Source organism: Salvelinus fontinalis, chromosome 32, assembly GCF_029448725.1.
Source record: "Salvelinus fontinalis isolate EN_2023a chromosome 32, ASM2944872v1, whole genome shotgun sequence".
Classification (NCBI taxonomy): domain Eukaryota; kingdom Metazoa; phylum Chordata; class Actinopteri; order Salmoniformes; family Salmonidae; genus Salvelinus; species Salvelinus fontinalis.
The window spans coordinates 42070280-42082697 of record NC_074696.1 but is presented as its reverse complement, the minus strand read 5'-3'; positions in this window follow the sequence as shown (position 1 = coordinate 42082697).

The window sequence follows — 12418 nt, the reverse complement described above, 5'->3', positions numbered from 1 at the left end:
CTGATGACTGATATAATGGCATGTACGTGATTGGCCTATCTGGCTTATATGATTATGATGGTCATAATGCTTCTTGACAGTGTCTTGAAGTTTATTTTCTTAAACTAAGTAAAGTGACACAGGATGGTCATAATGCTTCATGACAGTGTCATAAAGTGTTTAAAAATTATTATTTTTTAAACATAACTAAAAAATTCATTACAGCAAGAAACAAACTTTTAAACAAAAGGAAACCTTTTGACAGGGAATAAACTTATATGTAGGTGTCATAACCAGCCACAAAATAACGCAATATGTCACAACAGGTGTAAATATATGGGTCAAGAGAGTGTTACAACTATATTATGACAGGTTAGATATTACTGCATGGTCGGAACTAGAAGCACAAGCAGTTCGCTACACTCGCATTAACACCTGCTAACCATGTGTATGTGACAAATACATTTGATTTGAAGTTATGTCAGCTATTATGACATATTATAACATGGTTATGACTATATTTACTTGTACAGTATATGACTATACTGTACTTGTACTTGTTCTCAACTAGCCTACCTGGTTAAATAAAGATGAAATATATGTATATATTTTTTAATAATATTTGCATAGCTTAATCACATGTGCATTTTGCTTGCTATTGATATGTTTAATAATTGTATATTCATATTGCAATTTATTAATATTATAGGATTTGATAACCTAATTATGTATTCATGAAATATCATTATTATTTACTATTTCTCTGTCTCCCTGCAGAAAAAACCTATATACAAACTATGTTACCCATCGGCTGGCCAGTCCTTAACCAAAGTCAATCAAGACAAGAATCACAGACTAATGTCAACTCAACTGTCAATCATATCAACTGTACTGTGATTCCATCTGAACAACTTAGCATGCCATGTACCATCATCTGAATATAAAGACTCAGGTCAGATGCATTCACATGATGGATCACTGGTGGATTGCGTTGAGCCGTGGAGTGAAATTTTTGTAGTGAAATTTTGGAGTGAAAGTTTTGTATGTGCTACTGCTATCATTGGCAGTCATTGCCTGTATTGTGTATCCATGAATGTGAAATATAATGCCATATTTCCATTCGTTTGGAAGACTACTAATATAATAAATACCTTACAGATCTTCGAACTGTCTTACTTTACATAGAAAATGTGAAAGACCTGTTAATGTTTTGTTGTCATTTGATCAGTTGCAAAGAAAAGAGAAAGCATTTCAAGCTTCAAATCATGTCTTGAGAAAGTAATTTTGTCCTCAATAATTATTATCCTTGACAAACTTATTACAGTTTTTTCCAATTGTTAACACACATTTACTGAAACTACATCTCAGGTAATCAAAACTCTAAACACAAAACACAAAACAGTTTGACAATTTCCCCAAACCGCGAAGACATCTTGCCTAATGAAACACAGTAAACAAAGTCATGCACTCCCTGCTCAAAATGAAACTCTGCCTACTAATGAGACACACACATCAAATTAATCTAACTTAGTGACAACCGAGATCACACTAATGTGACACATTCAAAACACTACTATCAGAACCTATTTCAGTGTAAAGAGTAAGATTTTGTTGTTATACTGTTTATTGTTTGTGTGTACTCAAACAAGAAAGGAAGACAAGTGCAAAAATATGTGTTTTATATTTCTTTATGACTCAATACATGTAAAACAGCATACTGTAAGCACACATACAGTAAAAAATGCAAACATACGAAAAATCGTCCTATTTGTTCTACTGTACCGTATCATAGATCAAGTGTACAGAATAAATAAAAAAAACAGTCAAATCTAAATCATAAGTCAAGAAACAAATACTCCATTGAGAAAACAAAATCAGTCATGTCTGTTGTTTTGGTCCAGCTACAGATCACAGGCGATATTCTCCTTGGCCAGACAGCGGGGGAAATATCTTCTGGCATGACGCATCCACCCCTGACAGGACTCTTCTGGAATGTCACCACAGGCCTCCTCCATTGCCCGGAGAAAGTCCATACATTCATGGGGTTTGTTATCATACACCTTCCACCGCCATGCTGAAAACAACTCCTCAGTGGAGTTGAGAAATGGGGAATATAGTGGGAGATAGAGAATTGTAAAACTGGGATGGTCATGGAACCAGTTGCGGACCTGAGCAGCCTGATAGAAACTCACGTTTTCCCAAATCAGAACATACATTTGCTGCTCAGGATCACCTGGTCCTCTCTGCTCTGGCTGAAAAAGATTGTCATGTAAGGTGTTCAGGAAATTAAGGAGATGAGCAGTGTTGTATGGTCCAAGGGTGGCATGACGGTGGAGGACCCTATTGTGGCTCATAGCTGCGCACATGATGGCATTTCTCCGCGCTGGCCAGGTACCTCAATAATGGCACGTTAACCAATGATTTTCCTTCTCCTCCTCATCTTCGCTAAATTGAATCAAGCCTCATCTATGAATATGATATTCTGGGGCATGGGACTTGCATCCAACTCCATGATTCTCTGAAACTGTAATTGCTGTGTAGTAAAGTTCAGTGGCAACATCAATGAGTCTCTGTTCAAGAGTGTAATACTAGTACATTACTTACTTGCACATATTCGTACCGTTTATCCTTCACTCTTTGGGAATTCCTTTCAAATGGGACTCTGTAGATTTGCTTCATCCGGAGATGTTGTTTCTTAAGGATGCGGGCTATGGTTGATAAGCTCACTCTGATGTTATGGAAGATGGCAGGGTTTTCAATCATCTGTTGTTGGATTTCCTGCAGCCTTATGGCATTATTTTCAACTACCATTTGCACAATGGCAGCCTCCTGTTTGTCTGTAAATAGACGCGTTCTACAAAAACAAAATAGCAGACAGTTGTTGTGACATGACTATCTTTAATGTGATGACGGCTATTTTATCAAATCAATCAACTATGCTTAATTATTACGAGATTAAATGAATCGTGTAACAATTAACTCATTAGTAACTCGGGGCAGCATGGAAAAAGTTTGTTTAATGAGATTCCACTTCCCGAATTAACTGAACAATATATCAGAATACATCGTTATCATACCAGTCATCCATTAATTATTATTACCTCATCAGTCTCATTCTGAACATCGCAGAATTCTTGGATATCTGCACGAACCCTAGTCTAAATGATGATTCAGCGATACACAAATTGGCTTAATTATTTATTTTCTAACTAACTAAATAATCACACAGAATTACATAAACACACATACAATATAGATTATTGATTACTAACATAATACAATGAAAAGTCCCTAGTGGACTAATCCGATATGACGGCTTGTTACACAATGAAAAGGGGTGGGGAAAGAAAGAGCAGGAGAGGGAGAGACAAAGGAATTCAACTATTGTACAAACAGTTGAATAATACGCTCACCGTAAATATGGATATTTAGCACCCTAACAACCGTTCATTCGGATTTAGAAATGCAACATATTTTTACTCTTAGATGTCTTTGTCTGTTATCTCTCTGTTGAAACCACTCACTCCGTCTGTGATGAATAGTTTCACAGAAAGTCTTTGGTTGTCCACCAGAGGTCACAATGTCCTTTGTGGCTGTAGGCTTTCTTTGTTCTGGAAGTGTTCGTTAGAATGGATACATCAGAAAAGTACCACAGTGGTGATGATAGCGAAATGTTCTTCTTTCGTCTTCAGTCGAGTTTCCTAGACTATTTTACATATATAGCTGCAGACTGTGAATGTCTAGTCTTCACCTTCACTCGTCAAGAGTTTGAGGGTCTTACCATTTTCTGGTCTCAATTTAAATTGCACCCATTTCAACATATTCAGCTCACGCCGCACAAACTGGTCTTGTAATTTTAAGTTGTATTACAAACATAGTTTGAAATGTTTTGCCAAAGTTTAGAGGTAATTTTTGTGATATTTTTTTGTGACGTTGTGCAAATTGGAGGCTGTTTTTTTTCTGGATCAAACGCAACAAATAAATGGACAATTTGGATATATATGGACTGAATTAATCGAACAAAAGGACCATTTGTGATGTTTATGAGACATATTGGAGTGCCAACAAAAGAATCTCGTCAAATGTAAGGCATGATTTATATTTTATTTCTGCGTTTTGTGTTGCGCCTGCAGTGTTGAAATATGCTACACTCTCTTTGTTTACTGTTGTGCTATCATCAGATAATAGCATCTTATGCTTTTGCCGAAAAGCCTTTTTGAAATCTGACATGGTGGCTGGATTCACAACGAGTGTAGCTTTAATTTGGTATCTTACATGTGTGATTTAATGAAAGTTTGATTTTATATAATTTTTTTTAATTTGGCGCTCTACATTTCCCCTGGCTATTGGTCAAGTACCGTCCCACATATCCCAGAGAGGTTAAGAACGAAATAACGAAATAACTGTAACTCTACAAATGTATACATCCCCATTTATCAGATTTACATCTAAATGTTGTAAACATTATATGATTAAATATGAAACTATTTGTGAGAAGATGAAATGTGATTTTAGCCTTCTCAATGAGATAAGTGTTGTCATATAAAGTTTTACCCAGTCAGTAACCACACCCCCATGAGCACAGGCATTATGCCATTAGGATGGAACGCCCCTTTTTCCAGAGAGCATAAAAGGACAGCTTACGAAATTTACATTAGACCAGAAAGCGTGGAGCGGTGGCTACACATTGAAATGGTTTAACTTCTTCTGGCTGCAAGCCCGAGGCCGGCCACAATATGACAACATCCACTTCAAGTGCAGGGCGCGAAATTCAAAATATGTTTTTTTGAAATATTTAACTTTCACACATTAACAAGTCCAAAACAGCAAATGAAAGGTACACATCTTGTGAATCCAGCCAACATGTCCGATTTTTTAAATGTTTTACAGCAAAAACAGCACGTATAGTTACGTTAGCTCACCACCAAATACAAAAAAGGACAGACATTTTTCACAGCACATGCACAAAGCCAACCTAACTAAACAAGAACCAACCAAACTAACCAACAAACAACTTCATCAGATGACAGTCTTATAACATGTTATTCAATAAATCTATGTTTTGTTAGAACAATTTGCATATTTCAGGTATAAATCATAGTTTACATTGCAGCTACAATCAGAAATTGCAACGAAAGCAGCCAGAATAATTACAGGAACCAACGTCAAATACCTAAATACTCATCATAAAACATTTCTGAAAAATACATGGTGTACAGCAAATGAAAGACAAGCATCTTGTGAATCCAGCCAATATTTCCGATTTCTTAAGTGTTTTACAGCGAAAACACAATATAGCGTTATATTAGCTTACCACAATAGCCAGAAACACAAGCCATTCCCCAGTAGCAAAAGTTAGCGATCGTAACAAACCAGCAAAAGATATATAATTTTTGACTAACCTTGATAAGCTTCATCAGATTACAGTCCTATAACATCAGGTTATACATACACTTATGTTTTGTTCGAAAATTTGCATATTTAAAGCTGAAATCAGTGGTTATACATTGTGCTAACGTAGCATCTTTTCCCCACAACGTCCGGATATTTTTCTGACACTTTTTCTGACACACATATTCTGACCAAATAACTATTCATAAACATAACTAAAAAATACATGTTGTATAGGAAATGATAGATACACTAGTTCTTAATGCAATCGCTGTGTTAGAATTCTAAAAATAACTTCATTACGATATGCAGTTTACGTTATGGCGAGAGAGTACCCAAAACCTGGCCGCAAACGACTAGTTCACATGTACGACAGATATATGAAATAACATCATAAAATGGGTCCTACTTTGGCTGATCTTCCATCAGAATGTTGTACAAGGGGTCCTTTGTCCAGAACAATCGTTGTTTGGTTTTAGAACGGCCTTTTTCCCTCTCGATTTAGCAAGCACACTTGCCAAGTGGCGCGAATCTCTCCATCGTCAACAAACTCAGTGAACGGAACACGGCAAAACTCCCAATAACAAGGCAAAAATTTCAATAATCTGATTAAACTATATTGAAAAAACATACTTTACGATGATATTGTCACATGTATCAAATAAAATCAAAGCCGCCGATATTAGTCGTCTATAACGACAGCTGTACAGAAGGCAAATCCAGGTCCCTTGACGCGCTCTCCAGAAAACAGGAAACTGGTCACACGTCATACAAAGAGCATTTATTCGAGCCCAGATCAAGTTACACACTCCATTTCTTCTCTCACTGCTTGTCGACATCTAGTGGAAGACGTATGAAGTGCATCTAAACGAATAAATATCAAGGACTTTAATAGGCAGGCCCTAGAAGAGAGCATCGATTTCAGATTTTCCACTTCCTGTCAGGAAGTTTGCTGCAAAAGGAGTTCTGTTTTACTCACAGATATAATTCAAACGGTTTTAGAAACTAGAGAGTGTTTTCTATCCAATAGTAATAATAATATGCATATTGTACGAGCAAGAATTGAGTACGAGGCCGTTTGAAATGGGCACCTTTTATCCGGCTACTCAATACTGCCCCTGCAGCCCAAACAGGTTAAGGTATTTGTAAACGTTAATAATACATCAAATTGAAGACGGGTCTATCTGTTTTCAATACAGGAGATCAACAAACTAATGCTACTTTTCTATTCTTGCGCAACTCTCAAACAGTACACATGACGTTACACTGTTTCCAGATGGCCTTACTTCTTCATTGCACAAAGGAATAACCTCAACCTATTTCCAAAGACTGGTGACAACCAGTGGAAGCGGTAGGAACTGAAAACAGGGTGATTAGAAATCCAGTATTCCAAAGAAAACTCATTGAACAGACAGTGACCTAAAAAGAAAAGATATGAATGGTTAGTCCTCGGGGTTTTGCCTGCTACATAAGTTCTGTTATACTTACAGACATGATTCAAACAGTTTTAGAAACTTCAGAGTGTTTTCTATCCAAGTATACTAATAATATGCATATCTTATATTCTGGTGATGAGTAGAAGGAAGTAGAAATTGGGCACGCTATTTATTCAAAAGTGAAAATGCTGCCCCCTATCCTAGAGAAGTTAATGATATCACAAAACAATACAGTTTTGACAGGATTTATTGTTTGGATCCCCACCAACCATTCCAGGCGTTTGAATTTGAAAACTAATGTTCCAATATCCAATATTTTGATGTTTGAAGTTTTGGCAAGAGATTCTTGCTCTACACACATCAGGTTCCTTTGTTCAACACTGCAGGTCCAGAGAGAGAGTATACGACCGGTTGTTAAAGTCATAAGACCGGCCCACTTCCCCCACTTCCTCTTTGGTGGGAGAGGGGGGGGCTCTCTTTGATCTTCACCCAGAAGGGAAGTCATGACACAGTACAGTAAACACTACAGTAATACAGTATGCAAGATAAACATGTTACAAAGTAGTATAGCTGCCAATTTCATACGTACAGTAATACATGAAACATTTACTTTATTTCCCCGTACAGTATGTATTGGAATCTATTGTTTTTACAGTGCTTTACAATGTCCTACTGTCAAGTTGTAAAAGTAGTAGAGAGGTCCAATGTCTGCAGTACATACCTATTCTCATTTTGTAAGGTCCGGCTGATGGACGCTAGGGTGAAGCGGCTCAGATTGGGCTGCACTCTCTGCTCAGCCTCTCTCAAGGTCAGACCATGGTTGACCACATGGTCCACCACAGTCACCCGAATTTCATCAGAGATCACTCTCCTTATTCTTGGTCTTCCTCCTCCTCTACCTCCACCTCCACCTGTGCCCCGACCTCCACCTCTACCTCCACCTCTACCCCCACCTCGACCTCTTCCTCCACCTCTACCTCCACCTGCACTCTGACCTCTACCTCCACCTCTACCTCCACCTCCACCTGTACCTCCACCTCACCTCCATCTCTACCCCCACCTCTACCTCCACCTGTGCCCCGACCTCTACCTCCACCTGTACTGCCACCTCCACCCCCACTCACTTCCATCTCTACCCCCACTCCACCTCCACCTGTGCCCCGACCTCTACCTCCACCTCTACGTCCATCTCCACCTCTACCTCAACCTCCACCACCCCCACTCCCACCTCCACCCCCACCTCCATCTCCACCTCCATCTCCACCTCCATCTCCACCTCTACCTCTACCCCCACCTCCACCCCCACCACCACCACCCCCACCTCTACCTCTCTCTGCCAAGTTTGCTTCCATTGTTCTCCAAACACAGGAGTACTCACCTGTGGCCTTTTTATCCATACCAAAGGTTGCAAAGTGAACATTTACGGAGTTAGTGTTTGCCCATGTAAAGAGTGAAAGTGATCAATAAGTAATTGAGCTTAGCTGTTTGAACGGTGTTGCTTTTCATTTGCACACAAGATATTTTAGTTATGAAGGTTGTGCCAAAGGTAGAGAATTGGGTGTTGTGTTTTGCCAAATGTTTGTTACAGAATTGCAATCTGAGAGTAAAGCAAAACATGTGCCAGTAGCATTGCGGATTTGGTGTGTGGTTCTGCTAAATGAGATACAGGTTTGTCTCATTGTGCCTCACGTTTTAGTGAGTAAACAATTATTGGGGAAAACAGTAATTAGTATTTGCACAAAACAATATTTGATCTTGTTCTTTGTTTGAGCATTATACTGAACATTGGACCTTTTAGAATTACCATTGAGGAGGTAATCAGAAGGGTTCTAATTCTGTCATTGTGTTTGGGAGCTTTAGAGAGTGTAAACAACACTAAAAGAGAAGGGATCTAATTCTGCACTACACAGGACTAAAACACCATAATAGTGTCTTCAACCTTTTCTGGGTTAGTGCTCCAAGTCTCTGGCAAGGTGTTACACAACTCTTGATTACATGGCGTTACAACATACCATGTCATGTTTCAGAACACCTCAGGATGAATGTTTCAGTACACCTTAAAGAGAAATTGTAAAAAATGTCAATGTCATATTCATAATCTCTAGCACCACCCAAACATCAACATATGTGAAAATTGAGTTTGTATGTTTTGTAGTAAAAAAGATAGAGGAAGATAAGTGTTTCCAAGACATCATCAGTATGCATCGTGTGATTTGATCCAAATATTAGTAGACATTGCCTACTAATTGCCTCCTAATTGTCTTTTAATTGGTTGATGATGTCATTGGAGACACTTATCTTCCTCTACTTTTTTCCCTACAAAACATAGAAACATGCCATTTTCACATATGTGACTCATCCTCTGGATTCGGTTTTATGTAGCAAAATATGAAATTATCTTTTTAACATTGGATAAAAGTAGAGACTCAGAGCTACAAAATGGCATATCATACACTGCATTTGAGGAACAATGGGTAAGTAATTCTGCTTTGAAATTTGATGAACTCGTAAACACACTTTTGAGAAAATGGCCTTTGAATGTTTTGGTATCTAGTGAAGAGCTCTTCTTTGTCTATACCCATTCAGCATTGTTCACACCCTCTTAAGCTTTAGCCCCACCCATCTCGTTTCGCTCTCGGAGCGTTCAGAACAAACACTTGATGCTCTGGCTGATGATTTGTTTACCTCTGGATAACATGAAAACAGCCTAACCAGTTCTGCTGGCAACAATTTCATTACGCTTTTTTGCAGACATTTACTGACACCGGCCATATTCAACGGGTGTTGTACACACATCACGTAACGTTAGCTAATGAGCCAGCCAGGTAACCGTAGCTAGTTAAACAACAATGAACACAGTGCCAACAATGCCACAGTGCTGGAGCTAACCAACCAGGTTCAATGTTAGCTAGCTAACATTAGGCTCTAACTAGATAAGCAAATGGCTCTGGGATACGACTAATAATGTCAGCTAGGGAACCAGCCAACTAACGTTAGCTAGCTAGCTAACAGTACACTTTAGCTTAAGACATGTAGCTAGCTAGCTAGGTATACAATGAACCTAGCTAGGTAAGTGTAAGACCACACATGTTACGTAACGCTAGCTAATGAGCCAGCCAGCTAACGTTAGCTAGTTAAACAACAATGAACACAGTGAGAAATCATGTCGTTAGTACCCTGCATGAATATGCTGGGAGCTACCCAACCAGGTTCAATGTTAGCTGGCTAACATTAGGCTCTAACTAGAAAAGCAAACGGCTCTGGGACATGAATAATAACGTCAGCTATGAAGCCAGCCAGCTAACATTAGCTAGCTGGCTACACTTTAGCTTGAAATTGTCAGGATTTGGCCAGGATTGTTTTGGTCACTAGATGCCCCCATTGCGCCTTTTTGAACCTTTTGTTTTTCCCTTATTATAGTTATTAATTGCACCTGTGCCTCATTTCCTTGTAAGTATTTAAACCCTTAGTGTTCCTCAGTTCTTTGCTCTGTGTTTGTATGTTAGCACCCAGCCCCAGCCATGCTGTGAACATTTATTTCTCTAGTTGGATTTTCCTGAGGTACTCTGGTTTTGTTCTTGTTTATTTTTGATTATTCTTTTTAAGGTTTGTTTTTCCCTGCTATTCTTACCACTTTGTGGATTTTCATTGTATCTTGGAGGATACTCATTTTTTCTCTTGGCATTACTTTTGACGTTGTGGATTTATATTTCTTGCCTGAAGATCTTTTTCCTTTATGAAGTCTCTAGTACTGCTGTGTCTGCCTCATCTTCTGGGTTCTGCCGACTATTAGTGACTGTTTCTCACACCGGGTCCTGACAGAAATGAAACCAAAATTAGAAACGTATAATATTTGAAAATGTAGCTAGCTAACGCTAGACTATCTTACCTGTATACATCATGCATGATGGATGCGTCTCCCTGTCATGAATGCCATGCCACGGTTGCCCTTAGTTTGAAGATGTAATCCTGAGATTTATTTTGCTATCATACTCTAATTCCACTGATTTCAAAACTTGATCCTCAAGAAAGTGGAGAGCAGCACTTATGCAGCTCCACTAAACAATACATTAAAAAAAGCTGCGTTCGACAGAATTACCAACACAGACTGACCAGCTCAAATAGACAGAAGCCTCCTATATGTCCAGCCCACTCATTATCTCAGCCAATCATGGCTAGTGGGAAGGTTGCTGGCTTTTTCTGTGGCTTAACCAACAAGGCTCATAATTTAACAATTGTATTCGTATTTACAGATGGCATACAAGTTTGTAATTAAGGCACATGAAAGTTCACATGTTTGAGAAGGCATTTCTGGCAAAAATAATTTTTAGATTTTTTTTTTTTAATAGGTTCAAACGTCTCTTCTGTGAAGTCGTGACTTGCGACATATGCCTAGTTTCCTGAATCGGGTCACATATGTTGACGTTGGGGTGATGTTGGAGATGAAGAATGTGGTAAAAATGTTGAAATGTCCCTTTAAATCTGTCCCAATACCCTCACACCCATGTGTTTCAAAACTCCAACAAAGTTAAGGTTCTGTCTCCTTTAAGGTGGTGGCAGCTCAGTTGTCACTAGTTTTAGTGTTTCAAAGCACTTCATTTTAACAGTGTAGTTTGTCTAAGGGGCAAACTTCCAGGCGGTTAGTCATTCTCACTCAGATATCATATTAACATTCCCTAAGTCATTACAAAATGTATAGAAAAGTAGAAAACTACAACATTTTCTCTACGCCCCCTTTAATTGCAGGAAATTAACATTAAAACATACATTTTTCTCTCCACCGTCAAGAAGTGGCCACTAAAATGTTTTGCAAATCTTGCACCCAAAAGGCTAGAGCCGGCCCTGTGCAAGCGAGTACTCCGTGCATGTGTACTATGTATAAGTGTATGTGTGTGTGTAAAGCTGTGTGTGTGTGTGTGTTTGTCATATTTTTAACACGGTATACACGTACACACACAAGCACACATATGTGTGCACGTATAACGCATGTGCACATACGCACACAGACAAAAACACACACACATAACTATTATGAGTATATTATGTGACTTTTATTGCACTGCAATGAAAGGCAGCCATACCTTATTGTGAAGAGAGGTAGAGACGACATCTGTAGAGAGTTCACAAGGTCAGGTCTGAAGCCTGACATCATGGCTTGAGTATGCCAAGTGAAAACATATGCTGGCGAAGCCCAGCAATAAACCATTAATTTATGGGTGTTAACAGTTGACTTAACCCCTGAGTGCCACCCATCAAACCAACACAGAGGAACATCAAGGAGCACTCACCCAGGCCACTCACCACCTCTACTGCCCCCCCCCCCCCCCCTCTGATGAATAATAGCTTTCCTCAGGAAGAGAGATATGCAGGAGGGGGACAATGTATCAGGGGTCCATGTGAAAAAGTGTTAGTATAGCAAGTAAAGAACTTATGTAATGTTGTCATACATGTTCTGACATCAGACACAGCTGTATTTTGGCTGATCAATCATTTGTGTGTTATGGTAAATGGCACAGTGAAGTGTGTAAAAATTTCAACAATGTTGCAGAATTGTAAGTAGAGAGGTGTTAAGTTCATACGTTTTGTTTGGATGTAAACTTATCCTCACTTCT